Source organism: Accipiter gentilis, chromosome 2, assembly GCF_929443795.1.
Source record: "Accipiter gentilis chromosome 2, bAccGen1.1, whole genome shotgun sequence".
Classification (NCBI taxonomy): domain Eukaryota; kingdom Metazoa; phylum Chordata; class Aves; order Accipitriformes; family Accipitridae; genus Astur; species Astur gentilis.
Genome location: NC_064881.1, coordinates 44,262,301 through 44,277,871, shown reverse-complemented (window position 1 = coordinate 44,277,871; position 15,571 = coordinate 44,262,301).

The window sequence follows — 15,571 nt, the reverse complement described above, 5'->3', positions numbered from 1 at the left end:
TTAAAGTCTACCTCTTCAAGTGCTATTATCTGATAATGCCAATGGGAATTAAAGGAGGATAGCTACCTAAATGCCACTAAGGATCAGGACATACAGGTTGTGGTCTGCTATCTACTCCTGTAAGGAAACATAGAGGATTTGTCTCTTCTTAATGCTCTTTCTCTTCTTTCAGACTGAAAATTCAGATTTTTCCAGCAAATGCTGGGGCAGGGGTTATACCAGTATGTATTACCAACTCACATTTAATCCTAATTATTTCTTTCCCACTGAACATCTGCATTTGGGCTTTCTTCCTCCAGTCATGCTGGCTAACGTGTTTCCACAGTCTGTCTCAGTTTAGGTTTGTGTTTGCAAAGGTGGGGAGGGGTGGTAGAAACCTTTGGCATCAGCAGGACATTTCTCCCCTGATCTCAATAGCAGCTCTGACTTGGAAAGCAGGACCTGTCAGCCAGAAGACATTGGGCCCTGGCACCAGCTCTCTTTTCTACCTTCCTCTGGCACAAAGTTCAAAGCAAAACTTAGCAAGAAATTGCAGCTATGTCCCTCGAGCCCTATGAGTCGGCACCAGCACACCAGCCTTCCACGTGAGGAAATGTAGCACAAAAAATACCTTCCAGGAGGCTTCTGCTTAATGCTGGAAAGCACTGATGCACTCCGGCTCCAGGGAGAGGTAAAAAGTTGATTGCCACCCACTCAATAACCATTTCCTTCTGGGTGATCAATGGAGCGTCGTCAAAGACCAGTCTGGTGACAGGTGCCCGTTAGCTATCGGAGGCAGAGGACAAGAACGGCTCCGTGATAGATGCTCATGGAGAAGGGAGCAGTAAAGATCACGGCAGCAGTAAAAGGAATGAAATAGGCTTCCTGCTGAACAGAGGAGCAGGCAGTAGGATAAACGAAGGGACATTGATTGAATCAGAGCATTTCTTTAAACTTAGAGCCCTGACTACAGCACTCTCACCGCGCCGTGTAAAGTTTCTTCCAGTGTGTGCTTGGTGACATCTTGACACACTGATTTTAGTATTGCTCACTCTGTAATCCCCAGGAGAAGACATCTGAGCTCTGAACAGTGCTTTTGAGTCATACCTTCCAACTAAACCCATTTTCCAGTTCCCTCCCTGCCAAGGTCACTGAGTTTCTGATCTCACAAGCAAAAGCTTTACAGGAAAGGTGAGTGGAAAGAGGAATGAAGGCTTGCGCTGCTCCTTCGGGTACCAGCTGGTACAGCTCAGCCAGCGCAGTTTGCGGGCAGCATTAGCTGACATTACGCTAAAGCTCTCCCACGTAGGCAGAGCAAGAGGATGGCAGGGAGCAAGGCTTTCCTCAGAGACACACTCTGCCCTTGTCTTGCTTTGGAGATTGCACAGTGAAACAATCTTCGCACACAGCTGTAAGCTCAAGCCATCTTACATCTTCTCGCATCCACAAGAGAGGCTGGGGCAACCCTGATGGGATGCAGCAATTGGTGGCAGGGGAAGGGGCTGTGGATGAGATGTGCCTGTCCCCACACTGTCTACCTCCGGCTGGGGCTGGAGGGGGCAGCAAGAAAACCTCAGCTTTTGCGCTGAGTGGAGAAGCTGCCTCCCCCTCCCGTCACTGCAGGATTAGGAGGAGAGAGAGCTCCCAAAGTACAAATATTCGGGTGTGAATAGGAAGGCCTTTCCTTACCCTGCCTCGGCTAAGCTGTTGTGTTACAGCAGCTCTTTAAATATCCTCCCCAGCCCAGTCTGTGAGATGCTGTTACACAAACCTACACGTTCTCAAACACATGGTCTCTACCTCCACGTCTCTCTCATGCTACGAAGGCTTTACTGTCTGAGCCAGCCTGGCTGCAGAAGCGGTGCTCATGCACACATACTTGCATGCACATGGTCACAGGGTGACCGAAGAAGTTAATAAGCTTCAAAGCATGCGACATGATAATCAGAAGTTCACGTCAGGACAAGGAGAGAACAGCGAGGCCTTGCAATGGACAAATAAATGACCTTTGAGTCCTACGTTCCGTGTGCATTCACACACACACACACCAGATTCTCTTAGCAACACCTCAGTGCAGGCACATCCCGCTGGAAAAGCAGTGAGTGTGATGGTACCTGGACCCCCAACATCAATGCCAACCAACTTCCAGCTCCTCCCCAGGGCAGTGGATGCCATTTTATGGCTCGTCTCTTTCTATGTTACCCCCTCCACAAAGTGTGAACAGCTGGGGGTTGGGATGTGGTGCACACCAACACTATGTTCTCAGGGAGAGGAGTCTTATCACTGAGCCTGAACACAGGCTTTTGGAAACATTGGGGCAATGGTTTGCTTTCTACACATATTTCACCAAGCCATCAGACAGCAGAAACAGTGCGGGTAGATGAAACCGCCTTGATTTCACATGAATAGGATCCCATCGCAGGGAGCCCTATGGAATAAGGCGGGCTACCGCTCTGGGAGTGTGCAGAAGACACCAGAAATTATTGTGAAACAACCGAATAAAATAAACAATCCTTCCATCTGTAAATGTTCGGAAAAATTACATCCAAACTAAGTCTTTAAGGCATAAATTTCCTCCATGCAAAAATAGAATAAAATACATCCACCGATTCAGCGCCATCACACACTTATCTAGGGGTACCATGAAGGTATAGAATAATGTACATATAAAACACAATAAATCTATGTGTTATTGGACTCATAATTCGAATTTTTCACAAGAACTGCTTAAATATTTTTGTACATCTGCTAAACTGCTTTGGGAGTAACATGAGACTACGTTATGCTTAATAATATAAGGAAAACTTTGAAGCTTCATCTTCCAGACTTTTACTCAAGGAAGTGTTAGTCATTAAACCTGGGCTTTTTTTTTTTTTTCCTTTTCCAGATCAGTGACTAAATTAATTCCCATTGCAACCAATCCAAAAGGAGAAAAAAAACCAACCAAACAAAAAAAACCCACTCCTCTGAAAATAATTACTTTGCATAAATCAGAAAAACTTTATTTAAACTGAAATATTTTTTTGGCATTATCTTCCCCCTTTCAGAATTCTTTTCAGGGTTAATTTCTAAACTGAAAGGCCACATTTAACTGAAAAGTCAAAATGTTTGTAATAGATAACTACTAAAAAGAAATGTTGCAACATTTAAAGGAAATTCTTTGTTGCTTTTTCTCAATTAAATTATTCCATAAATTTGACTCAAGTTGTTAGAGTTCTACTCTGACCAATTTTTTTAGCAGATCTTCTCTTTCCAAAAAAGAAAATTGTTCATTGCTCAGTTTTTATATTTAACAAATGGCCATCTCTTATAACTGGAAAACCTGGCACAATAAAGGAGTAAAAGAATGGGCCCAAACACAACACACTAAATAGCATGTCTTGTCTAACTCTGCAGTGATTCAGGATGTTATTAAAAGGGATTTCTGAGCACCGGTTTACACCGACTACTTTCACTGGCTGTGCAGAATCCTTCCAGTGAAGAATATATATATAGAAATACATTTTAATTATATGTACTTATACACTTAGAGGTGCATTTTTAAATGAGCTTTTGAATAATTGCTTTATTTCCTTTAAAATTTATATGAAAGAAATGTGTATTTCAATTACCAATGAAATATGTACTCCCACCGGCACATATATCTCTCTAAACCATGCAGTTTGTGGGTCATACTGAATATTTTACTGCATGTCATAAATGTACTGAAATTGCTGTAAGGAGATAGCTTTGAAGATTATTTTTTTATTATTATTGATATCCTTGGAAAATTCAGAAAATGTTGAGATACAAAGGGTACATCAGAGAATTTCATTATAACAGCATATCTTTTTTGGGGTGCTACATAAAAGGCTTTCTTCAAAAGGTTGCAACATGTTGTACTGCTTAGCTGAATTGAGACCATATTTTCCTATCCTTGAAACATCATCAGCCAGACCTGGGAGCGGGGGACTCTAAAGGACATACAGGTTCAGCAAGGCGATTAGGGACTGGTGGGTTGTAACAGGTGTCCAACCACCAGCCTGATCATGGGTGTCCTGAGCTAGCCTGGACACAGCAAACCAAGATAGCAAGCCAAACAGCCCAATGACTGTCAAATACAGATAGCTGCTGCAAGGAGAAAATGGGGGGGGGGGGGGGGGAAAGGAGAGAAGAAATAAAAATGTTAAAAAATTTTATTTCTAAAGTTACACTATGGGTTCTTCTTTATGCGTAAAATCCCCGAAAATTCCAGGAAAAAGACTGCCCCAAAACCATAGCAGCTCTGCTGACAGCCCCACTCCCTCCCCAGCCGTGTTCCCCTGTGTCAACAGCAGCGTAAGAAGGACAGACTCCCTAGGACACCAGAAAAACATGTTATTTCTCCAGGGTAACCTCAAGCCCAGGGGCCAGATCATTAGCTGGTATAAATTGCTGTATCGACTTTGCTGGAGCCCAGGAGATTTATTTCAGCATCCCGCTCTTCACTGGGTGTACAGCGACCCCAAGAACACGGCGTGATATATGCACCCTCCATCCTGCCTGCCTTCCAACATGTCACAAAAGCCCCATAAAACCTGGGTTTTTCAAACACCGCCACCCTGGGCCAGTCACGGGCAGGAGATAGGGCACTCCTTTCCCCCAGGGTCATGGCCTTCAAGATCCTGCATGTCACTTCTGAAAAGTCATAAAATGAAGATATTCAGCTGAAGTAATCCCCGGCCCTGCCTGGGGAGGAAGCGGCAGAGCCCTCTTGGTGGGGCTGCCTGCCTCTGGGATGCAGGCACCCCTGAAATTAGCTCTTGGAAATGGCATGGGCATCCTAACCATTTGTGTTTAAAGGAGCTTGTCAGATGAGGGCAACGGTAACATAACTCACAATTCTGGTCATCCCTTTTCAAGAAAGCCGAATTCACAGGGAAATAGGTGGAGAGGAAGGCTACTGAACTGACCAGGGACATGGAAAGCCTGTTTCGACAAGAGGACATGAGGTGTACGAGTTTTGTTTAGCTTCACAGGACAAAGGCTGACACAGAACATGGTTGCTGTATCTAAATATCCCATACTGATAAATGCCACGGAAGAACTATCTAAGCTACAGGATGGTTGTTGGCACAATAGGAGCGAGCTGCCTGTGAAGACACTTAATGGAGAATAGGAATACTCTAACCATCAGAGGAAGAAGGTTTTGAAAACAAAAGAAAAGCTGTGAGATTTTATCATGAGATCCAGTCAAGTAAGTCATGGAAATTCATGATAGTACTTGAGCAGAGGGACTGGACTCAGTAAACCTTCCCATCCCTTTCACGCCTGCGTCATATATAAGCCAAAGGGAATTTTGCCACAGATCTAATAGGGCTTACTCTGAATGTTAATCCTATCAGCATGTGCATGTGGCCTAATCAATTTTGGGTCTTCAAATGATTCACCACAATTTTTCAGACCAGATACAGACTTTAAACTAAATGAATGCGTAAATTGTATCTTCAGCAGCAGGACTCCAGACCTGGGTGCGCAGATCTCAGTGCACAGAATAAACTGCAGTGGCCACAGATACAGTTTATTAATCAATTATCTCTGTTTATTGGAGACCAGGATCTTCTTGCAGCTGCTAAACCCAATGACATGCAATGACAATTATGTAAACTTTCATCCAACTCCAGAAAAGCTATCGATGGTTTCCTGACTGTAGTTTTTGACCTGATCTAATCTGACATATGGTGATTTTTTGAGTCATTTGATAGTGTAGAGCTAAGTAAACCCCTCTCCAAACAGCCATAAAAAGTGGCCCTGCAGTTTTTGCTACTTTTGGAAACCCAGAAGCATGTTGCTGCACGCAGTTGAGCATGGACATAGGAAGGATTAGATCTCACAGCAGATCTTGACCTTGGGTGCATCAAACCTTTTTAAAACAAAAATGTGTTTTCAGATAAACAACCTATTTTCTATAAAAGAAGTCAGCCTTCTGCGAAAGAGCATGAGTCTTCATAAGAAAGTGCAAAACCTAGCAGACAAAAAGTTTTTATTCTAACATAAGATTTTTGTCAACAGTACACTTGCTAAAAAAGTGCAGTTTTCAGCCATTGAAGATGCAAACATTTGTAAGGGCAGTCGACTTTTCGGTGAAAAAGTGACACTAGTGACCCTTCTGCAAATGGCGGAAATTTATTCTGCAAATAAATTTCATCCAGACATTTGCCAGGGCCATATTTTTAAGTCTGTCTTAGCTGGACTTCTGTTTCTTGCTTTAGCTTAGGTCACTTGATCCTCTGAGAACTGATTGATCCCATAAATCAACTATTTACATATGTAAAACCCCTAAATTTTACACTTCAGAATGGGATTGCATATCCAGACCTGTCTCTTAAATAGCTGGGAAACACAAACAAATAGAAACCCTGTCTCAGAACGGCAGTTTTACAACTGATACCTACAGAGAGAAACAGAGATTAGCCTAAAAAATGTGTATTAGCTTATGCAGAACTGTATATCTTGCTTACTAGTAATGCCACATCTAAGTTTAGTGGAAAGAAAACGTTTGTAGAAATCTGAAGTATGCAAAAACGGTGTCTCACAATCATGCAGCAGCTCCTGGACAGAATTGAACTCCTCCTGCTTCACTTCCATCAGCACCTTATGAATAAAGACTCAGCATGTAGATGAGAGTCCTTGTTTCTACAAAGGCAATCTTGCTTAAAGTTGTTGTAATTGACTTACGAGCTGGTGACCCCACTCAGAGGTATAAGGGAAGGTGCTGGGGATGTGAAGGGATTTGGTTCCACCAGCAGCTGCAGCCACTGCCTTTGTCCTGCAGCTGGCACATGGGGGAAAAGGAGGTGAAGAAAAGGGCCTAACCAAAGAGCAGAAAAGCGGACACCGGTGTGAAGCTGATTTCGTGCCTGCAGCTGAAGCAGAAGCAGAGAATATCAAATGTCAGAAGGAAGTTTATCCTCGCAAGGTTTCCAGCCCCATTTTGCACAACAAAGAGATCTGGCAAATTCAGATAAGGGGTGGTTGAACATCCCAAGTTTCAGTTGCTTATTTATCTGAGGCACTCCACCCTTCACTAAACATCTCCATTCCTAGAATGATGCAAGTTCCTTGATTAAAACAACGTGCCACATTACCGGAATACCTCAGTCCCACTGTGCTCTGCCTATCCCACCCCCCGAGAGCCATCACAAAACCTGATTCTGTCCTCCCAAATTGACAAAACTCCCACCAACCTCAGTGACACCAGTACTAGGCCTGGGTAAATATTTTCTATCCATACACAGGTTGTCTTATCCGGTCATTCTCAACAAGAAAGGATATTCCCACACACACCTTTCTTAAATAAAGGGGTTTTTTTATTTGGCTTTGTTTGTACAGCAGTGCAAACACCTTGCATGGAAGGGATCTTTTATTCTAGCTGCTGGAAAAACAACTGATTACAATAATTAAGAAGAGTGTGTATCAATAGGTCCCTGTGAAGAACAGAAAGGACAACCTCGTCATGGCATAGACCTTCCCTACCCTTTGAAACCTTGCATGCTTCAGTCAAGTTCTTGTCTCTCTCCACCTGTGTGTTTGACCTTTTTTGATATGCTGACTTAGAAGAACCCTGTTTGATCAAAGAGCAAATCCCTGTATAGCAAATGTGAGTCTAAAGAGTACATTCACTTTTCTTAGCTATCTTCTACCAAGCCATTGGAAGTGCTCCCTAGGCTTTCTTTGATGATCTACATATGGAAAATCTTTCCTGCTCACCAGCCTTGCAGAGACCTCCCAAAAAACAACCTTGACAGTGAAATGTCACTTATCCATCACAGAGGTGGAGTTGCTTTCAGAAAAGCTGAGCTGCAAATCACTTGCTCAAGTCTCAGTACATTAAAATTGCTGTCCTATACCTGGCTAAAAATACAGAAAGGGCACAAGTTCAAATGCACATCCAAACATGGTTACTTTTTCTCTGCTGAACTCCAAATTATTATCCTTAGGTGAAAAATTCTCCCCAGATTTACCTCATCATCTGACACCCTGAGGGTGGCAGACCCTCACTGCCTCACCTTCTCCTCTCATCTGGCATCTGGCTCCTGTCAGGTCCCACCAACGCTGTTAAAAATCTCTCCTTTACATTCATGTGTAAGTGAATTATTTCATAGTTTCTTCCAATATTTTCACATCTTTGGACATTTCTAGGTTTTATTTCCATCTCTTTCACTTGGCTGTTAGACTTCAACCAATTTAGCTTGAATAATCAGTTAGTCTGATTTATTCCATGGGTAAAACAATCTGTTGTATTATTTGTTTGAAGAAATTTTAGCTATTGCTTGTATGCAAGATGCTACACACTGTTAAGTTTCATCCTATGGCATCAGCACAGTTAAACTTACCACTAGGATTGTCTCTCTCACCATTCAGATTCATCTCCTAATGAGCTAAAAATTGGCAAGGTAGATAAGGGTCACCAGAAATCCATAATCATCTTTACCGAAATCAAATTGCACAGCTGCAATAGAACACAACTTTTTATGCATTGCAGTAAAAAGCAACATGAATCCAGGAATTTCAGATGTTAACCAGCATTTTTCTAAGACTGGTAATTATCACAATGCACAACATACAGAATTGCCCTAAACATTGTCTGCAGATAATTTACCATGTAGACTTCTGCACTGCCTTAAGACCTGACCTGAATATGGTTCCTGTTTTCTCTAAACTCACATATAAAAACCTGGCATTTCAGCACTTTGTAACTAATCAATTAATAGGTCACTCATAGACTGTGAGGTAGTCAAATATTAACATGAGAAAAGAGCAAGTGACCTCCTCCTGTCACTGCAAAACCTTTGCAGTGGTGACTTCGGTGGGTGAAAAAAAATTAACCAGCTCTGCTGGGATCTCCATGAGTGAACATCCCACTCTCAAACAGTAAAACTTTACTTGCCCTCTGGAACATCACAGCATCAATCTGTCACATATTAGGGATTTCCCCTTCATGCTGTTAACATACCTCAGACTCAAACAAATACCAGTAATTAACAGTCTTGTTGAGGAAAGAGAAACAGCTTACTTAGTGCTTGTCTATATATGGAATTATTTCTATACCAGTGAACACAATCCTTTTCTTGAACCTATGCTCATCCTAAGCTTGCTTGCTTATTACTTTGCACAGAGAGGCAGGACTGTAAATCTAGTGTGTACTCCTGACCCTTCCTCTCAGAGGATGGGCTTTGTGAAGAGCTGCTCAGGTTTTATTCCCTCAAGCCAGTGGATAGATTGTTTTAAGCTCCAACCTTGTCAGTTTTCAGGAAGCTAAACCGCTCTGGATCTGGATCTTGCCCAGAAAAAAATTATAAGCTGTAGTTCATGGTTTGTGCTGCAAAACTGGTGCCGATGATTTCGTGGCAGATAGTCACACATCTGAGTCAGATCTAAACAAATGTGGCTAGATTGTGTCAGAAGGGTACAGAGCCACCAGAAGTGCTGTCTTTTAGATTAATCATAAAAGCAAAGTTCAATCCTTGCCTCTGCAGGTACATTAAAGCTAGTCCCTCTGTGTGCTCTTTGTGGGCTACTAACTCTGATGCCCTTCATAAATCTCAGCCTGGTGAAAGATGCCGGATTCCCCAGTAGACATTGGCGGGATAAAGGTATTTTTTGTTTCCTAGGAACCTGCAGTTGAGCTGTTCTCTCTTTTTTTTTTTTTTTTTTTTTTTTTTTTTTGCGGGTCTTGTCTTCAGCAAAGAAAGAGATTTTTAATTTTTTTTTACAAAGTAAAATTTCCCCTCAAAAATTTCTGGGGTTTATCATCTCTCTTTGTCACTTCTTTCTTGTGAAAAAACTTAGCATACCACTGGTTGGGAAAAAAAAAAAAGAACAAACCAAACTTTCTTTTTCATGAAAGCTCTGTATCTAAAAGGCTAGGAATCATTTTAATGAAAAAAGTACCTTCCAAAGCTCTCACCAGGAAAAAAAATAAATAAATTCAACAGGTTGTGTCTGTGGAGGGACTTAGTTCTCTCAAACAAAGGCCACCTTTCACCTCACAGACCCACCTGAACCAGTCTGAATTTCTTCCTTAGCTCACCATTTCCACTGCAACTGCAGTTCTGGCAGGTCAGACCTGGTGTTTCAAATCCTTTTGAGCTGATATAGATTCATTTTTTATGCTGATACAGATACATTTTTTATGCTGATACAGGCAAGATGGGCTTCAAAATGCCTATCAGAGCTTGCTGACCCTCCTGCAGTCCTCTTGTTCTTTGTGGAACTACTTTTTGGGGAAGTGGTGGAAATCTGGGGGCAAAAAAAGGTAGAAAGCATGCTGCAATACTGCTGGGCAAGAATGGGCTGTCCACACTTCTGGACCCCACAACCTTTAAAACCAGATTAGTGAACACCAAGAGGATGGTTGGGCTCAGTCATTTTTGCAATGACAGTTAACAAATCTATGTCCGCAACATCATACCTCTCCAGAGAGCCCAAACCCAGTGATCTTCCCAAAGCCATCTGTGGTCCAGGGCCATGTACAAAGTCAGGCCTGTAATTATGGCTGTGAGTGACAGACCACATAATGAATGACAGAAATGAGTCAAAAGGGCGAAAGGACACAGTAACACCCTCTCAGATCAGCATTCAGGCAGTGAGGGTGGCCATCAACGGGCAAGACCCAAGATGGCAAACCAAGTAGCGCAGCTCCCTTCCTCATTCCCCACTCCATGGTATTAATGGGAAGGAAAACTGGGCGCAAGGGCCAGAAGGGAGTTGCAAACAGCTTCTTCTAACTGCAGTTTTAGCCCTGCCCAGGAGAGCATGATTGCAGAGGAAGAAGAGCCGTCAGCCTGTGTAATCCTGTGGAAGGTGGCAAGAAGGAGCAGGACTTGGTGACTACTAATTTCTTCATGTTGGAGGCAAAGAAGGTAGAGCGCAGCTCAGGTAATGGTGGTAGAAGCTACTTTAAGAAACCTTTAGGAAGTCACAATGCCAGATCCCAAATTAGGAAGTAAACAGGTATGTCAAGGCAAAGAAAAGATGCCATGATTTCATAGATGGTAAGGAAAGAGACCCTGGGCTTTTCTGTGGAGACATGTCTGTGGAGATAACCTCCAGCCATCCTGAATGGTGATAAACCACATACAGTAGTGGTTTCTGCACCTCATTAATGACTGAGCAGAGTTTGCAAAAGGTGCCCCACTTGGATCCTCAGGACAGGTCTCTCTACTCAAGGTGGAAATGAAAAACTAGTCGCTCTTTTACGCTAATCAGCTGGGTGGCAGCTGGCCTTTGGGTAAACAATGAGAACCTCTCTCACAGTGGCGACAAATTCACTTTCTTAAAGGGACTACCCAGCTGTAAAACAGCAAGGTTGGGGGGGAGGGGGGGAGGACAAAGAAAAAGAAAAGGAAAAAAACCTTTCAGGATTATTCACTTTTTAAAATTACACCCTTCTTATTCCCATAATGCCAGTCCAACAATTGTCCAACTCTCATCTTTGCAAATTAAACCCCATGAAGAAAACACTTTTCCCTTTTCATCATAAAAATGCAGGTACGTAAAAGTACTGACCCTATGAATCAGGGGTCAATTATTATTTCTAAATGTGTGCTTACAGACAGGCAAGTAGACGCTGGACAGACCCCAAAAGGCTGTGGACTGTATTCTGGCTGCCTATTACAGTCATTAAGTAGGTGATTCATTGCCTAGTATTTCGGGCTGCCAGACTGTGCCTCTCTATGCAATAAAGAGGGAGAAGGAGCTGCAACATCAAAGTCAGGCACTCACAGTCAGCCATCTGCTTAACACTTTGACTTATGTCCCTTTATTGTACATGGATGAGGGTCTACGATGGTGCATGCTCCTACCAAACATCAGCACAGTTCTGGGGTTCTGGGTGCTTGTGTTTGTACCAGGGGCCCTGCTCAGTAATAAAACCAGCCCTCTCTAAGCTGGGACATGAACAAAGCACAGAAGGTCACTGCAAACAATATATAAAAGGCAGCTGGCAATGCTTTTGAGAAGAATGGCAAAGAAACCACATTTGATGCTGCGTTCACCTGCTGTGGCTTCGGTTTCATGGAGTGGGCAGTGGGCTGCAAGCCCACAACGGTGCATGACACTCCCCACTCCCCCAGCATCTCTCATGGGCTGACATCAAGGTGCTTTGCTGAAGCGAGTGAATGTTATTGAACACTATTTTTCACGACGCTGTAACCTCACCAAGGTTGCACAATGAGAGTCAAACCCAAATGGTTTCTCCCCAGAGTCCCACTTAATGTGGGGAGGAAGAGCTGTAAACTGGACCGCTACCAACCTCCAAAGCAGCATTTGAAGCCAGGACTACACTGTTAATCCCGTGCTTAATCCACCCCAGCAGTACAGTAGCAGGCAATTAGCATGTCTTTGTTTCATGAACTCTCCTGTAATGTATGCAGGGCTGTCAAAACCACAGGTCTGCTGTGATCCTCTCAGTTCAGAGGAGGCATTAACCCTGGAATGGAGGGAGCAGGTGGAGGTGTTTTGGCAAAGCTGCTCTTCCCTCAAGATTTGGAGTGCATTGCTTCCTGAACAAGCCCAACCCTGTTTGCTCACTTAATTGTACAGCCACAGGTTCATTTCTAGGTCTCGTTCTTGTCACCAGGCTGCGTAAGACCTGCCAGGTTTCACATGCCAGGCATGACACCTGCATGCTTGACTCCTGTCTCTGTCTCTGGTACGTCAGGCAGTGACGGAGTGATGCTGCAGGTGACACCAACAGAGAGTGAATCACTGCGGTGCAAAAAAGCTGCCATGCATCACTGAAGACGTAAGTGGCACAGCCGAGCCACTGGGCAAATAGTGGCAACATACTGCGTGGCTCAGGATCATTCCTGCGTGCTTGATTCGCGTTTCCTATTGCTAAGAAGCAGAACAGGCCATGCACTGGCAGCAGGGGTGGACAGTGTCTATCAGGAGCAGCTACAGAAAACAGGGTTGGGTGCTGGGGGCAAGGGGGTCCTGGTGGTTTGGCTCATCCTTGTGCAGCAGAGCGACTGCGTAGGGCTCATCCCTACACACAGCCACTCCTGCCAGTGTGAAATGAGAAGCTCCGTACAGTGTCTGGGCAACTCTTTCAGCAACTATCTGCGAAGCCCTTTAAAAGGACCAGTGCTTTCCAAGTGAGCTGATCAGTTTAATACATCCTGAAATATTCACATATCTGAATACTCCATTCAGCTAAGAAGCTAGTCTGTGACTTGCTTCTGAGGACAATATTTAGGAAACACTGTTGCAATAGTAATGTATTTATTCCCATTTGCTGATTTGGCAATTTTGAGCCTCACCTGTATTAGTTTGCTCATTTCTCTTGCAAAAACACATGAAAGCTCACTTAATTCATTGTGGTCACATAACTCTGTGTTTATTTGAGATTCACACAAGTACACACACTTGAGAGAGAGAAAAAAACACTCTGGCTGAGAGGCTTTATCTTGCCTATCTGTTCCTCAAATGGGTCCATTTGACTTGGAAAGGAAGAGGATAATTTGATTCTTAACAGAAAATGTCCTTCTTTGATCCAATGTTTCTGCAGAGTTACCCATTCCCCAATAGATCTTTTCTGGGCGATGCTTTCCTTTTGTTTTCCTTCATTCCTGTGTTATTTCACAATAACGCATTTGAGATTACCCACTCTTCTCTCAGGGAAACATCATCTCTAGCTCATTCACAGCCAGGCATAACTGTAAAACTCACAGCACTGCCTCCTGTACCATCCTGCATCTTTAGATGATAAAAGACTATCTGGCTGGTCTTGCATTTAAGCCAGCAGATGTTAGTATTACTATATTTCAAAGCACCCCAATCAATCCGTTTCCTTCATTGTCCCACTCTTGCAAAAACCTAGACAGAGAAGCCTGAGGCTTTGTAGTTTTTGAAGTGCTCTAATCCGGACAGATCTTACCATTGCTGTCATAATTGATTAAGTTGTTGCCAGCATCTCCTGCATCTCCTGAGAGCTGTCATGGTTCACATTCATCAGGGCATGCTCCAAAGTTCACACACTTCCACAAGGCACAGCTCAGCGAGAGTCGGGCATCATTAGAATAATAATACTTTGCACTTGCATCTCGCCTTTCATCACAGGCTCCCAAGGCACTTCACAAATACTCAGAGTCCATTTCTACTACCCATCGTCACACTCTTATACTGCACAGCAATCCTCTCCCCTTTCCAAAAACATTCCATGGACCCATTTGCAGAGCAAGATACACCACAGACAAGTAAAGACTTACCAAAACGGTGTCATGATGCTTTTGAGAGATAAATGTTATTCCTGTTTTACCCATGGAAAAACTTAATGGCTATGTTTGCACTGGTCTGCTAAGGGTGGCTGAAAGCTGCCACTGAGACCAGACTTGCCTGACTCCCACCCTGGGTGCCTGCAAGTATTGCCTCAGGCAGGATAAATGTATCCCAACGCAGGGAGCCATGCGGATGGGAGGTGGATGCATTGGGGAACATACTGCATTTACAGGTGATTTGGAGCATCTTCTTTCAGTTCTCTGTGTGATTTACCAAAGAGGATGCAGATGACTCAGTGCTGGAGCTAAGACAGAGGACAGCGTTCCTAAACTTCTGCTCAATGTCTAGTCACTACAACTTCCCATCTTTCACTAGCCCATGGATTGGCTGCAAAAAAGTACATATGAAATGTATTTTTACAAAAAAATAAAATTTTAATTTCCCACAATCCAAACAAATAGAAGGATACTCATCCAATCCATGGGCACAGACACAGATGCAGTGGATACATGTTTTTTATAGGTGTATTTAATGTATGTGCAAAGCTGGGAGAAAAAAATCAGACACATGTTGATCTGGGCACTCATTCTGTAGGAAAGGAGGCTTGTTGTGTGCATCTGCCAGGTAGTTCTAAAATTGAGTGTTTTTCTTCAAAGGGAAGCGTGTATAGAAGGGGATATTTGTCTCCGTAAACAACTCGGGGGTTGGCTGTCCTTTATGCAGGCTGGAGGTCTGTGAGCAAGTGGCCAAGCAAGAACAAGGGAAGAGGCAACAGATGGAGATAAGGAGGCAGGAACAAGTCTCAGTTCGGCCGAGGGACTCAGCGTCTTTACTGGCTGCAGAAAAGCACAAAGAGAAGATTAAGCACAGGTCAACACTGAGCAGAGCCCTGTCCTGGAAGACTGAGAAGTTGCAATTTGCCTTATCTCTACTGATTTCTTGGTTGCTTCTTAAGATGATGACTTTGCACCTCTACTTATCTGCTCTCTCCTTTTCTTCTGCCCAGACTTAAACAGAGAGAAGAGAGCGGGTTACTAAAATAAAATAAAACAACTCACTAAGGAAAGGGCAAACTGACTTGGAAAACCAGGAGCCATCTCTACTCCTACCAGCTGGAGTTTCTCCCACTTCTACAGCCATTAAAGTTATGAAATGTTTGGATGTTTTACTAATTCCATTAAGAACCAGAAAGGCCGTTCCCACCATGACCAGAAAATGAAACAGCAGCAATCACACGGGAAAATGCTCAACTTTCCAGACTCAGCAGTTTTATTAGTGCAAATACCCTCCCGATAGACAGCCACACATTTGACTGCTTCCTTACACTGAACCCTAACTCAGCCTGCAGAGG